General features: G+C 38.1%; 1 long non-coding RNA gene across 1 annotated transcript; it reads right to left on the bottom strand.

Annotated features, from left to right (window-relative positions):
- Nucleotides 1–13,284: 13,284 nt before the first annotated feature.
- LOC110015134 lies at nucleotides 13,285–22,886 on the bottom strand. The gene is made up of 2 exons (XR_002873259.1): nucleotides 22,231–22,886; nucleotides 13,285–13,463 (listed from the first exon to the last, which is right to left on the bottom strand). It is a non-coding gene; the product is annotated as an uncharacterized LOC110015134 (long non-coding RNA).
- Between the last annotated feature and the right edge of the window lie 950 nt (nucleotides 22,887–23,836).

The raw sequence follows: 23,836 nt of genomic DNA, 5'->3' as shown, positions 1-23,836 counted from the left end.
TCCCTAGCAGCTGTTTATTCCTTATTTTGACAAATCTGAAGCTTTTATTTGTCTCCTGTGATTTAGGAAGTTAGAGTCTGCTTTAGTTTCACAGGCTGAGTCTTCCTTTCAGCTGTTTATTTTGTTTTGATCCGTTTGGCTTTTCTACTTAAGATGTTCATCAGATTCTTGCAGATAGGCACCTGTCAGCTCTACTCGGTTTCTTGTGTATCACTCAGGCCCGACTCAGAAAGAAAATGTACATTCATAAATTCATAAGCCCTTTATGTTTTGTTGGTTTGGCAAATCAAAAAGTTTAGGAGTAAAAATGTTCTGGAGTAGATGAGCCTACGAGCCAAGAGGCTTTCCACGTTGAATTTCAATTACGCTTCTTTTTTTCCCCTTCATCTTTGTTTCTTTAATGGAGGTTCACGATTAATTTCAGAAAGGTTCTCTCCCATTTTTCTCTCTACTTTCTAATTTCCATTTAATGTCCCTGTTGGAGCTCCGCTCACTGTGCTTTTCATTTGCCAGATAGGCAAAAGACAGCAGATACCTTTGGCCCTGAGTTTTTATTGCAACCCGTGTCTTTGAGATGCAATGTAAATTAGCAGGTCAGAGGTCGGCAGAACATATTAATTCAACAATGTGAATGAAACCATGGGAGAAGCTTAGCCTTCCAGGCTTTGTTTCAGTGCCCTCTGCTCATCACATGCAGCATTATACAGTGTAAAACAGAACAAAGACCTTTGAATTACTGAAGACATGAAATAATCTCAATGGTAATAGCTGACGTCTGCATTACTTATTTGTTCTCTGCAAACTCTGACCTGCATTTCAAGACATTTTTCTAAGGGATTAAAAAACAGGGATATTTATGTGAACCAAATTTATATTGTGAGATATCTTAAAGTACCACTCCAAACATCTTTTAATCTATTGTAAAATTGCTCCAAGTGGTCTTTTAAATATAATTATAGAGTTTTTTGGCCAAAGTTTTAAAAAAGCTGTTGTTTTCTAGGTCATAGTTTCTGCACAGCGGCAGGAGTTCATCAGAAATTAGCCTCTGAATTGTAGCTGAAACTGTTGGAGGGAAGTAAACCAGCCCCCCTTACCCATCATCCATCTGTGTAAACGCTCTCTCACGAGCTTACAGCCTCTCAACACCGCAAGTTAACATTAGTGGTGCAACAAAAATGGTGAGCAATATTGGAGCTATCTAGCTGTACAGTTTGGAGGCAGATTCCAGCTCAGACAAGGAAAACAAAGATGTACATGGATCAATTGGTCTGTAAGTGGATGCACAGAATGGAGCGGAGCAGGGACCTTATGACCTGCCAATTGTAGTTGAAAAACAACTAAAAGCTTTTTCCAAGTGCATCTTTTTGATTCATCACAATTTGCAATTTTAAGCTTAATTGTCTTTATATATGTCCTCCATCATGATAATTGTAAAACAAAAACATGGAAAAACTAAAAAAAAATTTTTTATTTTTTATTTGTTATTGTAGTGGATCTTTAAGTAATGTGGCAAACACAGAGGCACAAACACAACAGCATGCTTAGAAACATTTTAAGATATTGGAGATGACTCTTTTTTTTGGAGCCTTAAAACTATCAAAAAGAAGATCCATTGTGTTTCTATTTAAAAATCCTCTCAGGTAAAAAGTGCATCCCTGCTGATGTCAAAACATGAATGATTTGAGAGAAAAATCTGAACGAACCAAATGAAAAAGACAGGAAAAAAAAAGAAGGTGGTAATCGGGAATAATTTTAAGTTCAGTGCAATAGTTACGCCAAAAGTTCATTTCATTCCAGCAAGCAGGAGCACAAAAATGCATCGGCTGTCATCTGTAACAACAGGTATCTACTGAGTAGACCAATAAACTTCATACATGAACGTGACTTTTAAACATGCAAGCAAACATGAAGGGCAGATATACATCTTTAAATTTGCTCTTACAGGGCACCTTATTAAAACGAACAAATCTTACAGTGCAGAGATCTCGGCTAACGGAAAATGTTGAATGGTATGAGTCATATGAGTGCCTGGAGCCCTCGAGGTCTTTTAAAATGCCCCAGACTACAAAATGTGTTGTAATTATAATGACTGCAACCATATTTCTAACAGTAATGCTCAAAATAATGAATTAGGAATATTTGGTAACCACAGGAAACAGACATTAGAACTGATGAAGCATCACAGAAAAGCTCAAAGGAATGTGAGTGAAGCTTTTTGGAGACCTGTGGGGTTTAATTGAGCTTATTTGAAGGCAAGTTCCCAACTGAGACTTTGAGACAAAACAGGGGAGGTCGGGCCGTCTTTCTGTGAGTCAGTCCACAGTCTTTGTATTTGCTTTCTTCTTTACTTTGTTCTAAATGGGTTCATTTTTGGCTTCTTTTCAAGGATTTTCAATTTGAACACTCTCTGTGTACAGAGTTGAAAGACAAATCAAAGTTTTTGTGCAAATTTTCGTCAGAAATCATTCTTGCTCTCCATGAAAATTATTCCATTTCAATTTCTGAAGGACCAGAATATATGACTTGGAAAACGAATTTACCCAAATCTGAGGTAAGGCTGAATTTAAATTGCTTCCCTACCTCTCTGGCTCCTCCCTATCGGTCAAATTTTAAGGGTATTTTAAGCTGTAGTGGCGTCCAAAAGTGTTTTCTTTTTAAGGAAGAGCCATGATAGCTTAGGGCTGGGTATCTCTCTGCCCGTAGGGTGAACCGCATCGCGCTGTGGCATGGAGGAGAAATGCATTTCTTCACATCGGTGTGCTTTAAGCACAGTAGTTTACGTTTAGATGTAAGTATTGAGTTTTTGTTCTTGCATGAGTCTTTACAATCTAAAACCGATGTTGTTATGAATTTTCCCATTGCTAGCAGCTGCATGCTAACGTAAATGCGGTAGTAACGTCCAAATTTGAAGACAAAATTTTTTTCATATCTTTCTGCTTGGAGGGATAAATGTAGGAAAAGTGAGAAGCTGAAGGGGTTTAGGAGAGAATTTGGATTCAGCCTAAGGCTACAAAACTTATAGGAATCTTAACCAGCACTGTTAAACACAAAGCAAGGTCAAACGATGGACAAAGAAGAACAAAAAAACAGAGCACAAATTACAAATGTAGACACTGGGATTAAGAAGGAACAAATGCAAACCACCTGACAAGCAGTGAGATGAGCACACTGGCTGAATACACAAAAAGGGAAGCGTAAAAAAAATACTGGCAAGACTGCTGCGGTGCAGTTACAGGCAAAAAGACAAACCGAAACAGAAAACAATATTTTATCCAACAACTTTGTTTTCTTCTTTTACAGTGTCAAACTCCTCTTCTTATTTTTTAAATTCTTAAGATTTTCATTTATATAAAAAATGCAAAAAACAAAAACCACACCGTAAATTGCTTTGCAGAACCCAGCCAAGGTTAAAAGGCAGCATATAAAAGCAGGTCGTTTACTTTTGTGAACCATAGCACAATATTTGGCCTTGGCCCAAGAAGCCATACTTGTTTCAATGTGCAGCAAGCTGTAAAAATAAAACTCAGATTGCCCAAGGTCGGGATGAGCCTCATTGTTGGTGTTTTGTTTTTTTCTGCAATAAAAGACAATGTTTATAGAGTCCATTCACTGTAGTTCTCAATATTGCTGAACCACTTTGTCTAACTTAACCCTTGTGTACTCACTCTGATACAAATTTAAATCGGAGACTTAACAGAAACGACAGATGTCTCCCTCTGACAATTTATCCGATTATAACAGTAAAAGTGAACATTTAACATTTTTAAATAGATGAAGAAGCATCTTGATGGAAGATTTTGGAAAAGTACAGTTTGACAGGAGAAGCTAAACAACAGAGAAGTTTGATATTTGACTTAAAGGCAAAAATGGAATCAGTGTTTCTGATTTCAGATGACAGTTGGTGGTTCAGCGGACTGGGGGCACAGTAAGGTGGATGGAGGACGAGGACCTGAGACGGCAGGTGGGGGTGGTGATATGGAGGATGTCAGACAAATATGGAGGGGAGGGATGGATGAAGGAGGGTCTGAGGGCAGGGATGCCCAGTTTTGTTTACCGGTAGTCTGTTTAGTTTAGCCGTTACCTATTGATCTCTTTGACTTTATGTTCTTTATGATTTGTGTTTATTACACAATGTAATGATTCGTGTTTATACCGTTTGAAGCCCATTGAGATGACTATTGTTGTAATAATGGGTTTTATAAAAACATTTTTAAATTGAATTGAATTGAAAGGAAAACAGTTTTTGATAAGTCAACAATCTTTAATTGATTTTTGTATCAATTATCCAAAGCGCAATTCCCTCACAATGAGGCTGAAACACTCCATACAGCACATCATACTTTCATTTGAGGATGCATCTGCAAGAACACTGCACAAAGAAAAGAAAAAAAAGGCTTTAAGTGTTTTGCTTGTTGCATGACTAGACAGTAAAAATATCAGAATAAGATGTCACACTGACAGGTGCGCTCAGGTGTACGCCTGCATGGAGCTTGAAGCACAGGTTGCTGTGTGTATCGGTGTGCGTGCGGACAGCTCGGGTCCGTGTGCTATAGTCACAGCCAGCACGCCTGCCGTTAAGGTGAGTCCAGAGCCATCTCAGCAGGCGCCCCCTTAAGGCTGCCTCCATCAACACCAAACTTTTTCCCTAAGAGAGCCCTTTAATTAATAATCAAGTTAATTAGATTGCGGCTCCCTGTTGTGCCGCGCATGTGTGTGAACACAGTATGTAGAGCACGTCTGGCAGCACCAGACAGCATCTGAAAAGTGTTTTGTTTTTTTTAAAGAGTGTCTGTTTGATTGGGAGAGGCAGCTACTCTTTATTTTCTGCTCTCCTTGTGCCAGCTAAAGCTGATAGTAAAACTTGATGGTGCTCAAGAGGCAGCTCCCATTTTATAGAAACGTCTTCCTTATAGGTTATAAAACATGTACCTTTCTCTAGCCTCCACACTCCAAGGGTACTATAAAGAGGTAAAGTAGCACACTTATTGCAAATATACCTTGGGAAAAGCAGCATTTTATCAAAAAGGTTTATATTATTTTTCCAAGGTTCACATTGGGCTTTCGAAACAAAGTTAAAGAAAATGAGAAAACTATGAAGAAAGTACCAAAAACAGTAGTTTAAATAGTTTAACCTCTGTAATCTACATTTGTGGACATCACATTTTGGGTTACATTTCCACAGAATTTACTTCTACTTATGTAGGGTTCTTTGACTACGTGTGCAAAGGGTTATCTCAGATATCATAAACAGTCATTTCACAGAAATGTAAATAGACACCACTTTTTTGGTGGCTAGGAGATCGGTACGGACGAGAAATAAGATTTTTTTTTAAAAACATCTTTTCCTTTGTCAGTAATGTTTATTTTTATAATAAACGCCTATGGTGTTCAGACTGGACGAGCAGGGAGGGGCTTCTAGTTCATTTTCTTTAATTTTGCATCACATTTTCCTCTCTGTTCTTATTCTGATATATAAATGACCTGATGACATTTAATTCCAGCCGGGCAATAACCCCAATTAATCTTTTCACCATGATCAATTTTTAAACTATTGGCACTTCTGTAAATTAAAAAGGGACACCATTTATACGTCACTACTAAATCCGAGTCCCTGATTGGTCAAAGTTTGACCTGGTTTAACTTGCAACATGCATTTAGTGGATGCGTTTTACACGTAGAGCCTAAAATTTGTCCTAAAAATGTGCATAGCTATGACTTAATGTGAGAGTTTTGAACATGGAAGCCCAAATTAAGCGTTTATGTGTGTTTACATAGACTTTTTATTGGAAGTGACATCTTATTGAATACGCATTACAGAGGACGTTGTGAACTTATCATCAGCCTTAAGATGGTCATTAGGAAGTTGTCACCTGGTCGTTGCCTTACCTTCCCGTATGAAACCATTCATTTTGTACCTAAAGCCTGAAATCTGCAAAAACTTGCGAACCTTTGTATGAGTGCAAGAGTTTTGAACGCATAAGCACGTTCATGTGCATTTACATAGGACTACTAGACCCAAGTAAAGGTGCATCAGAGGTTGAACAAAGTCTTTTAAGGTGTTGAACCCCACACCACATTTGGTTTTTGAACTCCACAAATATAAAGGAAACCAAAAAAAAACAAGCACACACACTTCATGCTGCACCTCATCTTTCCTTCATTTATCTAGGAGGGGAGGGTAGTGTGAGCTGTAGGCCAGTTCTCTATATTAGATGTCAGGCCTCAGATAGAGACTCAGGCCTGTGGGTAAACACTTTGACACTTTCTACAGAGGATATTTTGTCTGTGAAATGGGGTCTGCATTACTTCAGGTGAAGAAACATGGGGGAAAAGACAGGTAGGCAGAGAAGTAGTCTTACTATTTCATCCTAGTTTTTTTTTTTTTTTTTTTTTTTTTTTTTTTTCAAAGGACTGGATTTTTTTCTTTTTTGGGGATGCTGGAAAAAACAACAACATGGTAATGTATTTGGATGTGTTTTTATTGGCTTTGATTGTACAATAACAGTGCAACTTCAACCATTTTCCTCAAATTCCCATAGTAAATTATAGAATTTCTTTGGCGTAATTATGTTCCATTAAGATGGTTAGCTGGTATTTAAGTTCCACAACAATTGTAATCTTTGTTTATATTAATAAATCTTAAACTGTCTAAACTACTCAAACTGCTTTAAATCACAAGTGGTCAAACGCCTGCATGAATTACTGCCGTAAATATCCCAACAGTGAAAGTGAAACTAATATATAAGGATTTTATACCACCACCTCCCTTTACAACAGTATTAAAAATCATGAGCTTGTGCTTGTATATGTCTGCGCATATGTGTGTGACACAGGGGGGAGGGTATATAGGAAAATTTCTTGGATGCATGGGCTTCGGTGTGGCAAATTAAATTTGAATGCAAATGCAGCGGTATTTCTTGACAGTCGGTGATAAAAACCCTATTATGTTTAATGATATGCTTTGTGAATGTGCATGAGTGGAGAGTGGCCTGCAACTCAGGGGGCCATCTTCAAACGTCTGCCTGCTCTCTTTACTGTGGCTTTGATCAGCAGAGCTGCACATACGCATGTACACACTTTCATATGTGCATGTTATCAGACTGATGAAGTTTGCAATGCAGCAACTCTTTCAATGGAGTTGAGCCACAAGGCAAATGATTTTTTTTTTTTTTTCAAAAAATGTTCTATTTACCTAAGGTCATCCAAACCCCTGGAAGATTTCATGAAGGTTTTGAAATACAGCCTTTTCTCTGAGAATCACTTGACTGAGTTTGTAATTTTTTCAGTATTTTCTCATTTGTGAGAGTCTCTAAACTTTTTTTTTAATCAATACATGCAGCCAAAAAACATAGACCACTTTCTGTATTTGCTTGATTATTTGACATCGAGGTCAAGGCAGGGTTCCAGTCTGTCACAGGGCCACACACACAATCAAAACTTTTAAGTCATCTATCAACGTGTTAAGCAAGTTGTCATGGTGTCTGACTTCTCATGTATAGAACAGTCACTGTAAATCTACGAACACGCCGAGCATGGAACACTTGCACAAGAACACCCTGAACACTTGTTCTTGAACGCACGTTTAGCTTATGGTGTTCACACTGGACAAGCAGAAAGAGCCTTCTTCTTCTGTCTAATGTTTACTAGCTCATGTCCGCCACCTACAGTTGGAAGAGGGTTGATGCAAAATGTCAAAGTGGTGCGAATCCTTGTTTAACTCTCAACGCATTTAAGACGCGTGCAATGGCCACGCGTTTTGTACATAAAGCCATAGAAACTTGTATAGGTATAGGTGAATGCGAGAGTTTTTAAGCTTGACACTTGCAATTACGCTTTTATAAAACTTTTCATTTGAAGTAGCCATTTGAACGTGCATTGCCAACGGTGGTGTGAACGTTGCGTAAGTCTATCGTCTGCTTTTACTTCTTTATCAAACTAAAGACAGGGCAAGCTGAGAGGATTTGTTTTTCTCTCTTCTTACATGTGTGATTGCTGAATCTCAGTGTACTTTAAAAACAGAAGCCCGTTGTCTTATCAAAGAAATGGAAATCTTGCTATCCATTCATTCAAATTTTATTGATGTGGTTTGATGTCTCTGTAAACAGTCAAATGGATTTTGAAGCTGCATAGCAAGCAGGATTATAACAGCCAACAAAAACGTCCTTGCACATGTTTCATGATGTTTCTGGCAGGAACATTTTTGTTGTCTCTGGTGTTATTAAGTTTTACACCATAAGATGTACATTACTCATTGTTTGTTACTGGTTTATTGAGACAAAAAAAAAACTCTCTACCTCTTTATAGTACCCTTTGATGGTGCATTACAGCTTACAATGACTCAAAGAAACAAACTATTTAATCAAACTCAAGTAGTACTGCAGGAAACATTTTGCAGATGGTAGAATATGAGCACAAACACAACATGTAACAGGCTCACAGGTTGAGGTTGTGAGTTTAACCCTTGTGCTATCCTAGGCACTTTAACATTGGGAGTTGGGTCATCTAGGCCCACTAGACAGTGTGCTGAACCTTTTTTCTTCAAAGATTTGTGATCTTCACTGGTGTCCATGGATTACATGAAATCTTTCCACCTTTATCCACCTTTGTCGTGGTAGGGAGAACACGTCAATGTAAGGGTGGGGTCATCTAAGATAGCACAAGGGTTACAACCCCTGACAAATCAACTGACATGACACTTAAGTATGAAAAAATTGTTGAATAATTTTTTTTAGGGAATAAAAAGTGACACTTCAGATTACCTGAAAACCAGACATTTATAATCTTTATAATATAAATTAAAACAGCTGTGAAGGATTAAAATCTTAGTCAAGGGCATTTTTTCTAGAAAAAGAGCATATTGTCGTGCGTGTGGTAAGTGTATTGTGAAGTAAGAGTAGGGACAATGTTAGTTGTACGCAATTATGATGTACAGTGATGCTGTTGTATGGTGCCCCTCACGCCATACTCTAGTTGTTAATAAAGCGTACTGTCCCCTTACTGAAACACACAACAGGCCCCTTGCACAATCCGTACATTACGCCTGCGTCTCACCTATACTTCCCCCCTAGTTACCTTTGCATGCTGTGTATATGTCCGCTACAACCTGACATCCCCAGCACGCCTGTAGAAAAACAAAAATGTGCAGCCCCTCACGTTGAATATTATGGATAAACATGTGGAACTTAGAAGCATAGACTAACTTCGTAGCTCTCAGGAGATTGGACTGTAACTCCACAAATATGTGAAATTGGTTTCTTAAAAACAATGTATTCAAAGAAAAAACATATCGCATTTAAATGAGATAATAGTTTCCAGAGGAATCTCTACCTCCTGTGCAAAATGCAAAAGATGTTTAATCTTTTATTGTGTTGGGGTAGTTTTTATGTCTAATTGGTTCCAACTGTCTGTCAGTATAACCTACTGTAAAACTCCTAGAATAGCCTTGTTTTATATGTTTACTAAAACACAAACAAAGCCACTAAATCAAAAATCATTTTTTAAACAATCCTCTGTTTTCCTCTTGTAAATATTATAGATCCAAAAATATAAGGTCCTTCAATGTGTGCACCAGGATGTTGTGGCCAGCTCTGTTCTTTTCTGTGGTCTGTTGGGGTCACTGCCAGTGACACAAAGAGACTGAACAAACGGATTAGAAAGGCTGGCTCTGTAATGGGGTGCAAAATGGACACCATCAAAGCTGTGATGGAGAGGAGGAGGACTTTGAATAAACGCGTATCCATCATGGATAATCCTGAGCACCCTCTCCATCCTATACTTGACGGACAGCGGAGCGCCTTTTCCAAGAGGCTAAGGCAGCTTCGCTGTCACACCAACCGCTACAGAAGATTATTCCTACCTCACTCCATTGGACTATAGAACTCATCATCCATTTGCCATAGATAACCACATTTAATTTTTGTATTTTATAAACTGTTTTCTGACTGATTGCTCCCCTGATTTTGTCACCCATTGTTTGTTTGGTATTGAGCCTGTACACGGTCGCCGCAACAACCGAATTTCCCAAGATGGGATCAATAAAGTATCTGATCTTATCTTATCTTAAATTTTCTTATCTTATCTTATAACACAACCCCTATTTAAAATGTTCCAAGAAGAATGCAGGGCTTGTCATTCGCTTGAAAGCTTTCATTTGGCTTATAAAGTTCATACAAAAGACTTTTTTTTTCTATGGCAGGATGTTTGCCGCTTGCATGGCACTGGCTTTTTCATGTGGTGAGGCTCCGAGGTTGGCTCCAGCCAGGTGGAATGAGAAAAATCAAATTGTCGGAAGTAATCACATCTCCGAGAATGTGTACGTGTGAATCCACCAACATAGCTGTCCATCAGTAACCCAGTCAGTGATCGTCGTCTGCACCTCACTCTACACTCCCTTCCGGGCAATATCACAGAAAGGTTGGCACTGACGATGAACATCTTGTCTTATTCTGAAGAAGAGGAAAAAATAAGAATTTTTTCATAACTTTTATTTAATCTTGCTTAAATCCACCCAGAAAGTAGCACCATGGGGAAATGAAGCTTTACAATAGTCAAGCTTTCATCCACTAGCATTGGTGGACCTATCGGTTTGGGGGCCCCGAGCGAAAAAAACATGGGGCCCTCTGCAGCGGTTGTACTATTATTTTTTTCTTTGTTCCTAATTTTTTGACATATCCTCATCTAGGGTAAAACGCCCATCGAATAAATTCTTCATTGGTCGACTTTTAGACAGCATCCGTGTCATGAATCCAAATGTTAAGGTTAATAAGCATCTAAAATGCACATTTAAATGTAAAATCCCCTAGTTTTTTAGTGGGAAAAATCACTGAATTAATCAAATGTGCCAATTAGTTAACCACTGACTTCATAGGAACAAATGGCGGTCTTCTGTCTTTTTTATTTGTCAGGTTTTACTAAAGACAGCAAAAGAAACACAAATCCTTGAATGATGGAACAGAACAGTTCCCTATGTAGTGGCATCAATAACATTAAATAAAGAATTATTAAATAAAGAATTATCATTTTCTGCCCCTCCCTTTGCCTTTCCTTTCCTCTGTCCCTTCTCTCATGAAGTGACTTACGTTATCTTCATTCTGAGTTACTTTGATTCTGTTGTTCTTTTTCTTGTTCTGTCTACCTGCACTTTTGGGAGTGCGGCAACACATTTCTTGCTTTCTCCTAGCCTTTTACTTTTTTCATGGCTGGCACTCAATCAACTACTCTTCATCCTACTGTGTTTTTTACTTTTTTACTTTTTTTCAAATCTCTTTGCTAGCTAACTTGCTGCTGACGGAATAATCCATTGCTGCAGTGCGACGTGGGAGGACGATGCACTTTCACATGAAAAGTCTTAATGCCATTTCAGTGATTTTGGTTTTGTTATGCCAAAGTTAGATAATAATGGCGTGGAAGTTACATTAGAACTATTTGAAGTGTTCAGTGTTGGGGGCCCTGTCTACAAATAAAATGAGTCAAGTTATCACAAAACAATTGACAAACACTTAATGCTTTTTGTTTTGTCTTAATTACAATTTTCTGAACATTTTATTGTGTTGTTTTGTGCCTCAAACATTCCATTTATTTCCCATACAAGTGCTTCAATTGAATGTAACTATTGGGATTTAAAGAAAAGCAGTAAAGAAAATATGTTTTCCAGCTTTAGCCCAGGGGAATATCTCTCCTTCGAAACCTGTTTCCCAGAAAAAAAGAAAATGTATACACTCTTTCTAGTTTTAATCCTCTTTTTTTTGAATGACAGGATTACTTTTTTGTGCCGAGAAAACATTTGCGATAAGTATTACTATCTTCTCCTCCATCTCTCCAACTGCAGGTTATTGAATGTCCCAGTGGAGGGGAAAACTAATTACGAAACATGTCTGGTTAAGAGAGTTATCTGTGAGATAGCCCGCAGTCCAGCTATGTGCTGCTCTTTTGTTTGTTTTTGTTTTTTATTTGCTGTGCAAACTAATTAGTTTTTCTCTGTTTTAATGTAAAAATGCTCAGCTTCTCCTCAAACTAGTAATGACCTTCCATCGGAATTATGACACCAGCAGATGTAAAGCTTTTGATTAAGCACATTTCCACAGAGCCTACACTAGCTGAGGCGTTCAGCTCTGATGCTCAGGATTATAACTCCCATTTTGTTTTGCCGTAGGTGGACTGCGTTTCCAAATGACTTCCATTATGAATGTTAAATCTCTCTGTAAACTTTGATGAAACCTTGAGATGATAGATTTTATTAAGCTAGCGTTTGTCAGAGCAGTTTTACAAAACTTTTGCCACAAACCTATCAGTTTCACATGCTCATGTGACAGTTATTAGTATGACCTACTTCAGAGCTAAGCTCTTAATTTAAAAAAATGAAATTGACTTGGCTAATGTAGTGGAGATGCACTGATGTAGTTCAGTATTTTGCTCCTTAAGGTTGGGATAAAACAACACAATTAGACGCTCTGGTGGATGAATGCTCAAATCCATGAATTGTCTCACAGTATTAGACGATGCATCAGCGCAAGTCAAAAAGTCATGTTGACCATATTAACACACAAAGATTACCGTACTTGCTACATGCTCACTCGGCCTATAAACAGGAACCCTTTGCATACAAAGCGCAAAGCTATTAGGCAATGAAGTGGAAAAAAAACACCAAATGCAATGATGATAAATGAACAAATCACAGCAAAAATGCATTTACAGTTTTTACTGCAGGCTCTGTGTTGTGCAGCATTCAAACAAGATGCGTTAATTCACATGTAACAAAAACATTTTAACACTTTGGAAAACATTTCAGTTTGCTTTGCTGCTATGCAGATTTACTCAGAACAAATGTTACACGTTTTAATATAAAGCAGGCATGTCCAAAGTCCAGCTTGTGGGCGAAATGCAGCCCAAGTTCAAATTTCCGTTCAAGGTTCCTTTCAAAAAATCAATATTATATATTGATATATACCCCCAGTACTTTCTAAAAACTTCCTTGATTGTGGTTGGCTAAATTGCATTTTTCTATTTACAAGAGCCATTGCAGATGAGACATGATGTCAAAGACAAGCTAACTGGGAATGAAAGGTGTGGAAAATTGACAAATTGACTAGTGGCCAGATCCAACAAGAATAATCTTGTTGGGCATTTTTTCATCTGCTCCAGATTCACAATGATATGAATACTCAGAAATGCAATCTTAATCTTTATTGTTTTATACATGTCCTCCATCATGAGATAAATGCCACAAGAGAAAACAAAAACTGGAGTGGTTCTTTAAATATTTTTAAATATACGTTTTTTTTTTTGTTTTTTTAAGACAATATTGCATTCAGAAAATGACATATTTTGTTAGTTTTCACAAAAGTCAATACACCAATGGAAAGCACATACCTTTTAACTGGCAGCAGTAAGTGATCAGCCCCTCCCACATCCCAAAGTGCTCACAGAAGACTGATGAAGCCGCTCATCTTCTTCAGCTGCACCTCCTGCTCAGGAAAGAGAGAATTTAATTTTTTGTATTCCTCTGCATTATCGTATGTTACCTCAAATCCGACACCGGTTATAGCTCTGAAATTGGTATCACCCTCCATGTGTGTTACAAGCCTCTAATGAATTTGCTGCAGCACATTCAGGGAGGAACTATAAATTTCCATTCACATCAATTGGGGCATGAAAAGGAGTACAGAAACAGATGTGTGAAACCAAAACGAACAGCAAGTGGATTAGAAAGAGCTTTCCCCTTGGTGTTCCAAGGAAGTTGTGCTGAAGACATATCTCATGTGTTTGGGTTGCCTATCCGTTAATGGCTGACATTACATTTTTTTGCTCCGGTTGTTTGCCTCAGCTTCTGTCACAGGTGTCATTACCATGAAAGCTTAACACTGCAAGGAAACAAAGTAGCTTCCCACTATAGATTAATCTTCTGACGCCGAAAGAAAGCCCTGACAGTGTATCCACAGTTTTAATATGACCTTGTTGAGAAAATTTAAGAAAGTTTATGAAGCTACTTAAAGCAGAACATGACTGCAAAAACGGAGCTTTGAAGATGTGTTGATACTTTTTACTTTTTACTTAGATAAAAAAAAAACATCATGCACTTAGAAGTTTATAAAAAGAAAGGATATTGATCTTATTAACAAGTTGAACTCTGTACATTTTTTATAGCCACTTTCTAGAAATGAATTACAAAAACCAAACGTTCCAACACAATATTTACATCTCAAAAGCCCCTGGGACTTCTTAATGTCTGAAGTTATTTGGCTATTTTTAAGATCCAGGGGGTTTATGTTCACATACAACTCTTCCGAGACAGCTGTCAGGCATCAGCTCCGTCAGGATGCCTCTCGGGGCTCCATAGAAAAAAAACAGAAGACGTACTGTTGACTCTAAGCTCAATTTTTAATGTTCTGCTAAAAAGGAATTTCAATCATGCAAGTTTTAAGAAATCTGCTGCTATGAACGTTGTTGGTTTAATTATTTTTTTGTGCACAAATGAGAAAAGTGTCTTCTTTCTGTGACAGGCATTCAATGAAACTTTTTTATAAAACTGGAACTTTAAAAACTGTTAGAAACATTTAGGGTGTATTCAGACTGGAAAAATTTGATCCACTTCAAGTGAACCAGAGTTCGTTTTCCAAGATTGTCCAGAACAAATTTTCAGTCTGAATACACCCAAGCGGACCCTGGTCCGGCACCAGGAACTGCTTTTGAACACGTCTTTGGACGTTTCCGTCTCGGTTTGTTTCCAATCAGAATGAGCTTTGGTTCGCTCTGAGATTCCTTAGTCTGAATACAATCTGTTCTCAGAGCGGAACATCTGAACCAAAACAGCCACCGTAGCGGACATAAACGGAGTAGGAATGAAGCAACTGATGAGCCGCGGACAAATGTAAAGGAACAATAGTCCTGTTATCAAACAGAAAAGAGTCCAGCTGTTTATTTTTTAGAACATTTATTTTAACACTTCTGTGACATCATCCCATAAGTTACCCTGTAGTGTCCTTAACAGAGTTCTCTAAAAAACAATGCCATTAAACCACAATGATGAGATACAGCAACTCATTAAAATGTGATTGGATTAATGCAGACTCAATAAAACAACTTTTAACGTGACACACATTGCTTATATGACATATTAAATATGTCCTCCATCATTTCATTTAAGCTTAAAATTGCTTTTTATAAGTATTTGTTTATTCAAATAATTATGAATCAGGAGCAGACAAAAAAATGCCTTCTGAAAAAGATTGTATTTGCTATGTAAAAACTGCCATGGGCAAGCCACACTGTGTCATTCCATTCTGATGCATCTACTTGCAGACAAATAGATTCATGTACGTCTTTGTTTTCCTCGTCTGAGCTGACATCTGGTTCAAAACTGTACGGCTGCACAGCTCCAATATCTCTCGCTATTTTTTTTGCACTGCTAATGTTAGGTTGGGGTTGTGAGGGGCTGTAATCTCACGGGAAAGCGTGTAAACAGATGGATGATAGGAAGTAGAGGCAGGAATACTCTGCCTCAGTAGTATCCCCCAAAAATCAGAGGTAAATTTCTTTAGAACCATTGCTGCTCTGCAGAAACTATTTTCTAGAAAACACCACTATTTTTTAAATTTAGGCTAAAAACGTCATAAAAACACCACTGAGAGTGCTTTGAAAATCTGAAAATCTTTGGTTTTAAATGGATGAGTCTAACCCAAGTTGTTTGTAGCAGCGCTCTTTGTATCTGCCTACTGTTCATTGGAGCGCTACAATAACAATTCAGAGACAGAATGTTTGAAGTACCCAACAAGTGGCTTGATATATTTTCCAAATCTTTGGTAAAGTAATTAAGTTCACAATACAAAATTTGCTATTTTTTTTCTCTTGTGTTGTCATGTGATTCCTGAGGCTGATCTGTAAAACACCTATGTATTCATAGCTGTCCAAAGATACGATCTTATTGAAGTAAATATACTTGGCTTTTGCAAAATCCTATATTTCTGAATACAATTTCATTTAAAAAGTTCCTAAAAATGTTATTTTATTTGTAGCGTTCCCTTCTTATAATCAGGAACCCACCGGGATGTGAGTCAGAGGCATCATAGTGGGATGTCTGTGATGGAACAGCAGTGTAGAAGAGAAAGCACAACCATTACAATTCACGCAACATAAATGTGAACAATCTGCTTTTGTGGAAATTATGAGGTTGCGCCACGGCTCCATAAACACGATGTGAGCAGAGAACCCCCCCTAAAAAACTCAAACATCCATATGTTGATCTAAAATCCGATTAAACATGAAGGTCTGACTTAAAACTGAAAGGTATATTAAAATCACATTTCTGTTGGGTGTAGGGGACTCGAAAAACTCATATATAAAAAATGTATTATAATATTTCTGAGAATATTCCACCCTTTCTGCAATGTTTACAGTTAAATCATGATTAGAATTTAATCTGTATGACAAATTATGCACCAAGTTAAAAATCACTGTTTTTTTACCACATTATTCCCAAATCCATATTCCCCAGTGAAATGAAAACAAGCAAAAGTCCTCAGCCAATGCTTCCCAAGTCCTCTAAAAATGTATGCAGGTAGATTAGTTGCAAAGACTTTTATTTGCCTATTAATGGTGAAGTACCCCAGGTACAAAGGCATAACCATCAAACAGAGAAGAGAACCGAGGTGGGGTGTGAAAAGTGGGTCACTTTATGAAAGAATTCCATATTTGTGCAAGAAATCCAGTTTCAAGTGTGCCAATCCCATTTCAAACATTCCCTGCTTTCTGGCATGTGATGGCAACTTCAAGTGTCATGTCTGAATGAAGTCCTGCTGCTTCTGTGTAACGCTTTGTGAACAGAATCTGACCAAACCGGATTGAGAATCATTGATTCATCACTTTTTAACACGGACGTCTGGAACTGTAGCAGTAACAGCCGCTGTAAGAAAGAGGGGTGAGTTTTTTCTCATTCTGATTACAAAAGTGTGTCACAGTTTAGTTTAGTTTAGTTGGTGCTGTATAACAGCAACTTTAAATCTAAGACATCACGTCAAAATAAAAGTGTGATTCGCACACTGCAATTCTAAATGTCTGTTTTGTGTCATAGTGGCATCTCACATGTAAATGCAGGATTGTGGCAGTTATGACTTAATGTTAGAAAACTCATCAAATTGTTGTATTTTTCCATATTAATGTCATAATTTCAATTATCAATATAAAGTGGACATCTCACAACCCACTGCCTCCCTTTTTAGTCAACATTACATGTGGTGACAGCAACATCCTGCAAAAATGTGGCTTTCAATTTCTGACCATTTAAAAAAATATTTCAACCCTCAACTAGTATTTTAAAGAATTAGCATGTTTTTTTCATAGTAGGAAATCTACAATTTTATTCTCTTAACAAAAAATTCTTAATAAATCACAATGGGCACCTCTTGACGCTGTTACAGCATGAACATCCATAAGGTTTTCTCTAAATAATTTTCATCCAAAGATTAAGGACTCGATGATCAACTTACTTTAAGCATATTTTACCAAAATCCTCAACTTCACGTGAGGCACCACATACAAAATATGGAAGAAAATTGAGTTTTGTTCCATATTTCACAGTTTAAGTATGTTGGTAGAATACCTAAGGCTTACTAGTAAAAGCATAGGTAAAACTAAGGCGGATCTATAAAATATTAAAGTATATTACTCCTGTATTTTTAAACATAACAATGTCTCTTTAAACTGAATTACTAAATACCATATGGCCCCAGGATATCTCTTCATTCACTGGATCTAGCAAGGAAATGTGGGTCATAGTGTCTACTATTACTGTACTTTTGAGATTTGGAAAAGGTGAAACAGGTTTGTTGTGTATGGTGCTTAAAATGGTGAAATCAAGTTGCGAATGAAATGACAAAGTTAAAACTGAGCCTCTGTCCTGAGACTCAGCCTCTTCTGACACCTGTCATAACTCACTCTTGTGCAGAAACATAGTTTCTTTCTCTGGACCCAGACAGAGAATAGTATTGAATAAACCCCTCGGTCAAACCATTTTTTTTTTTTAAACTTCAGGCGCCGAGATAAAATATGTGTACCCTTTGGATCAATAATGTCTGTTTTTTTCTTTTCCAAGTCTCAGTTTGGATAGATTTGTCAAGTGTTTTGCTGGAGAGAACTTTAACCAGTGCACTGGAATAACACTTGATATAATAATGATCATAGTAAAAATGTTTTTTATATTGTTTTCTCATTAGGAGTTATCAAAAAATGTAGAAATTCATAAAAAAAATTAAGGTATTATTCTTTAAATAATCCTTTTCACACCTAACATCTGAAATACTGTTTTGTAGGAAGCTGTTCACGGAAGAATCCTGCGTCGTCACTATATTTTCTTGCACTTCTTTTGTGTCCATTATGTTGCCATGTAGATCCTCATGTTACGCACACAGACTCCAAAAAATATGACATCTTGTCATTTGCTTTTACATGGGCTCCACTCTAATGGTCCAAGTTCTGGCATGCTAATGGTTGGGAGTCTTAATTAAAATGTCAAGGTGGCGTGATGTCCCATTAAGGCTCCCCTCCCCTCACATGCCTTTTCTGCCTCTGATCCTCCCCAGGGACCTATTAAGCTCAGGCCAAAATGATTGAAGTTCAAAGAGGTGATCCTGAAGGTTGGATGCTCATTGCTTCGCGCTTCGCCGTCGTCCCAGCATCCTCCAACCCTGACCTTTAGCAAGACAGCCTTCCCCGCTAATGTGCTCGCATATCTAATGAGAGGACGCTTTAGACTCAGCCATCCCTGTCAGCTATCTAGGCGGATAATGCCACAAACCGATACCATAACCAGGCTCTCTTTGCTTCTCCAGCTGTCTTTTTCTTTACCTGTTTTGTCTGTCCCTGTCTTCCTCCCTCCAAGGAAAGGTTATTGGAAAGGACAGGCCACTGCCTGCTTTTCATAACAGCCTGCGTGGCTGTCAGTGCATTGGCAGGGCCAATCTAATGAGCCACTATCACATAAAGACTTAATTGTAATTCAACCACATAAATCATATCGCCAGTCAGTACCAATAATGTTTATGTTATCGAAGTGATTGTAATGTCTATTTTTTTATAATGTCTATTTTTTTCAAAGACTTTTGGTAAAGAGGGGGGCGATGCACACAGAGTCCAAGGTGTCAGGCGCACAGCTGTTTAGCCTGATAACATATTGTAATGTGGTTGAACTTGATTCTTCCAACACATTGGTCTCTGCTCTTTCTGATAAAAGCCCCCACCCATCTTTAGGCATCACAGGGTGATAACTGGTGAAAAGAGCGTTTGTGTAAATGATTGTACATTACGTAAGATTGCCCACACACAGTTTGTTCTCGGGTTGATTGAATCCTTTCTTGTACTTCCATCGGATCTCACCACAATAACCCCACCTCAACTTTCCCTCTTGACCTCCCCAGAGGCAATTACCCCTTCCTGACAGCCCCACACACCCATCAAGTTCTTAATAGCTGTGGCTAGGAGAGGGTCAAGGTAATCACTGGGCCATGCATATTTGTACCCACTCACTTCATCAGTGTGAGATTACCAACAGGGAAATCAATGAGCAGTGCCCTAATAAAGGATCTGCACTTATGCCCAATGGACCTGTTAGTTTTTATCTTTTCTCCTAATATGGTATCAATGAGGTCCCCAGATAGGGTGGCTCATGTATCATAGAGTATGCGCCTCTTAGATTTCACAGCACAGTCATGTGGTGATAAAAGCAGCTGCTGATTCGTCAAACAGAGAAGAAAGTGAAAACTTTCGGCATAGTTATTGCACTCACCACACACCAATCAGCGGGGTGGCTTCATTAGCAATCAAGCTGAACGGGTGTCAACAAGCTGTGGGGACTACATCAAATTTATGCAATACGATGACTATGTGCGGTGTTCTGTGGGTGGAAAAGCACAGCACTACCATAGTTCCTATGGTATAAATGGACTCCAAAGTAAGAGGGATTTGGCTAACAAGTAATAAACAATTTCATATAGTAGCACATTATAGTCACTAAAGTCTGTGTTAGTCTTCCAATTTTTTTATTTTTTATTTGATTGGATAAGTTTGGTCTACTGACTCAATGTGAGAACTGGAGTGAGTGACACCACCATCCTTGCGTTCCAAACAGGAAGTACCCGCTCGCTCCAAGAAGCCTTAATACCGCTGACTTCTGTAGAGAAATTAACAGCTATTGCTAAGTCTTTCTATTATTCAGAATAACCATTCTTGCTATGATACCTTTTTCAACATCTTCTTCATTTAAAAAAAAAAAATTCTCCATTACAAATTCTAAACTAACCAATCAGATACCTCAATAAAAGCATTTGGTGCCTACTGGCCCCCACAATGAAGGTTCGAAACGTTTGACAGATTTCCCCAAACCTGCTTTTGGTGGAAGGGGTGTAGACTTCCATCAGGCTCACTCCTGATTAGTGAGAGTGACTGTCACAATAGCATTGAGTCTGACCAACTCAAACCAATCACTTACTTACTGTTGTCATCTGGCAACGGCCATATTTTTTTTTTTTTTGCTTAAACCAAAAAACTCCAATTGTTGCAGTTCCTCAAAAGTCCACAGAGGGATGGTTGCAAAGGGGAACAATTCCATTAACTCAATGTTAAAGTTACACACCAAAACATTTTTTAACAGCCTATTTTCAAATACCTTTTTTTACAACATTATTTTTTATTTACTGCAACCATGACGGAGTGCTATTGGGTTTTTTTTTTTATTCCAGACATTTTAGCGTCAATGGAGCACAAATGAGAGTATGTTTATTTGATTGGGAGGTGGGTGGACCTATGGAGGGATTCAACAAAACTCTCACTTTACTTTGTCCCACTCAGTTGGCCAGTTTCAGCAGTTTGTTGTGGTGGACAGAGGTAACTCCAGGTACTTCTGGAGTCATTTTTAGCTGATTGGGGTCAGCTGTTTCACACCAGACGTGATCAGAAGTGATCTGTATAAACGACTATGTATTAAAAACAAATGTTCTCATATTGACATTGAACAGTGGTCTCTCAAATCCCCAGTACACGATGCAAGATACTCAGAATCCTCGGTTGACATTTTTAGGTCACTCAATTTGCATTGAAAAGCAGATAGAGTTGGGAGATGTTCAAACCACATAAAGATGCAGTATGTTAGTCTCTGAAAAAATTTGTTTTATGCTGACTAATATTGTTCTGACTACTGCAGTCGCTTAGTCATCGCAGATAAGAGAAAGAATGAGCAACTGTGCCCAAAGAAAAGAAAATGCTAATAGACTAGGAGACGATAATTTAGGGGTAGAAAGGATTTCAAGCTACTGTCACACCGCCCTTGGAAAAGCATGTTTAAGCAGCCAATGAAACGTCTACATAAGTGCATGTAAACGCTTGTTTTGGGTTTCCGTGTTCAAAACTATCACGTTTACTCATAGCTACGCAAGTTTTCAAAAATGTTTTTGGGTTCTACTTACAAAACTCGTGACCCTTGAATGTGTGTCAAACCAGGTCAAACTTTGATTAAGTCAAAACCAATCAGGGTCTCAAATGTGGTAGTAACGAATGGATGAAGTCCTCTATAATTCACAAATTGCCATCCTTCATGAAAAAAATGCTTAAAATACTCTGATCATGGGGAAGAAATTAATAATTGAGGTTTGTGCTCAGCTGGAATTATATGACACCAAGTCTTTCATCTATCAGAATAGACCTGTGAAGGAAAAAACCTGGACCGAGGCTCACAAGATTTGCACCGCTTTGACATCCCGCACCAAACTTCTTGAAACTGTAGGTGTGGATCATGGACTAGTAAACTATAGAAAAAAAGAAGAAGAAGCCCTCCCTGCTTCTCAGGTATGAACACCATTGGCATGTTCAAAAACCCATGTTTAGCACGTTCTTAAATGCACGTCAAATTCCAGGTTTATGCTAAGACATTAAGATAGAGGACAGTTGAGATTCTAGGTGTTTCCTTTAAAAACAACCTGGACCTGTTTCATATCTGATGTCTGTGTAGTTTTTTTGGGAGTTTTTCCTTACCGCGAAGGGGGGTCTAAGGGCAGGGATGCCAGTATAGCTTAGTCAGTTTGTTAGTTCATTTTAGTATTTTTCTATTGAACTCTTTGTATTCGTGATCCTTTTGAGTTCATGTTTTACTTCGAAGCCCATCGAGACGACTGTTGTTGTGATTTTGGGCTATACAAATAAAATTGAATTGAATTGAAATTGAATAGTAAGGGCCAAAGTCATCCTCACCTTTTGAAGTTCTTTGGATTGAGTGGGCTTCAGAGATTTACCCACTTTGTGAAGCCTCAGACATCCACTTTATTGTAGTCTGCTGGTGTACAGGCTGCACTGACTAGGATTGAAAGAGACCGGATGAGCTGGTTAGAAAGGTTAGTTCTGTCCTGGACTGCCCATTGCTCTCTGTGAAGGAGGCAGATGAGAGTCAACATAAGATGTTTCTTCTTTAGTTAGAAAAAATATCAAAAATCCATTCCATTTTCATCTGTACATTTCAAGATGCCTCATAAAAACTCAGCACACAAGCAACCAAGTGCCGAAACACATGTACACAATTAAAACACACTTATCGAAGGAAACACACTTTCGCCCACACACACACACATTACAACACATCTGCAAACACACAACTGCCTGGCCCTCGGTCTGCCGCGCTCCAGCAACCCTATCTTATTAAAGCCTGTCAGCATAGCTAGCACTATCATAAGCTTTTTATTATTGACTTGGAAAATATGATAATTTGGAAATCACAGGCCGCCTCCTAAAGACTCTACCGTCACTTTCAATTTTAGCTGCTCTCCCGTCTTTTAATGGGACTGATGAGATAGCAGAAACTTCACAAGCTTCATGAGTTACATTCCTTCTCCACTCTCCCCCAGTTTGGGAGACTATTATTTTTGGGGTTATTATTTTTGTCTTTTAATTAGTACATTATATTTGAGGTATGTCAGCACCTGCACCTTCAGAGAAAGCTAAACACATTTAATAAAAAGCAGAATCTCCTCACAAGGAAAAATCTACTCACCATATTTTTCAGAGTGTAAGTCGCAGGAGCCAAAAATGCATAATAAAGAAGATATAAAAACATATCTATATATATTGTCAGGTGGTACATCCCATGCAGGGGCTTGTCGCTCTGGGAGAAAAGTGAAACGCTTCTGAACAAATCAGCATAATGCTGCATTCACACAAACCCAAATTGTCAAATTTGGTCATGAGCTCAACAAGTCTTTTTTTTTTTTTACCTTCTACTGCAGGAGCTGCATCTGAATGGTGGCTTTTTCAGCGGTACTTCTGTCTCTCTGTAACCCACTTTGATGACTTTTTGTCCCACATTAGTCAGAGGAAGGAACAAATAAAAACAACAATAATGATGTCTTAATGCAAATAAGAAAAATACCATAAAGTTCAAGAGGAGAACAATGAGATTCTCCTTCATGTTTGTTTTGTAGGGCACTTCTTCTTCTGCGTTGCTCTCAGTAGCAAATACTGACACAGTGCACTCTAGCGGTTGTTAGTTGGAAACAACAGCAAAAGGGTCACTGGTTAGTGAGAAAATAAGGAATATTTGAGCCAAGGTTTCTTTATGAATAAACAAATATTTGCAAAAACTGTGACTTATACTGGGAAAATAATGGTACATGATCATACGGGAGATGGTGATTGGAAAAGGTTTATTTACAAAGTCCCATTTATTTTATGTATAATATTTACCTGAAAAGATTTGACAGTGTTGTTCATCCCTGACATTTGGTGCTCCAACTGTTTTAGTAAAGACGCTGATTGCATTTGGTTCGTATGTAAACGAATCATTTATGAGCAGCAGAGCACAAAAAGC

Source organism: Oryzias latipes, chromosome 5 (genome assembly GCF_002234675.1).
Source record: "Oryzias latipes chromosome 5, ASM223467v1".
Taxonomy (NCBI): domain Eukaryota; kingdom Metazoa; phylum Chordata; class Actinopteri; order Beloniformes; family Adrianichthyidae; genus Oryzias; species Oryzias latipes.
The sequence above is the reverse complement of the archived record's forward strand: the minus strand, read 5'-3'. Positions and strand labels throughout refer to the sequence as shown.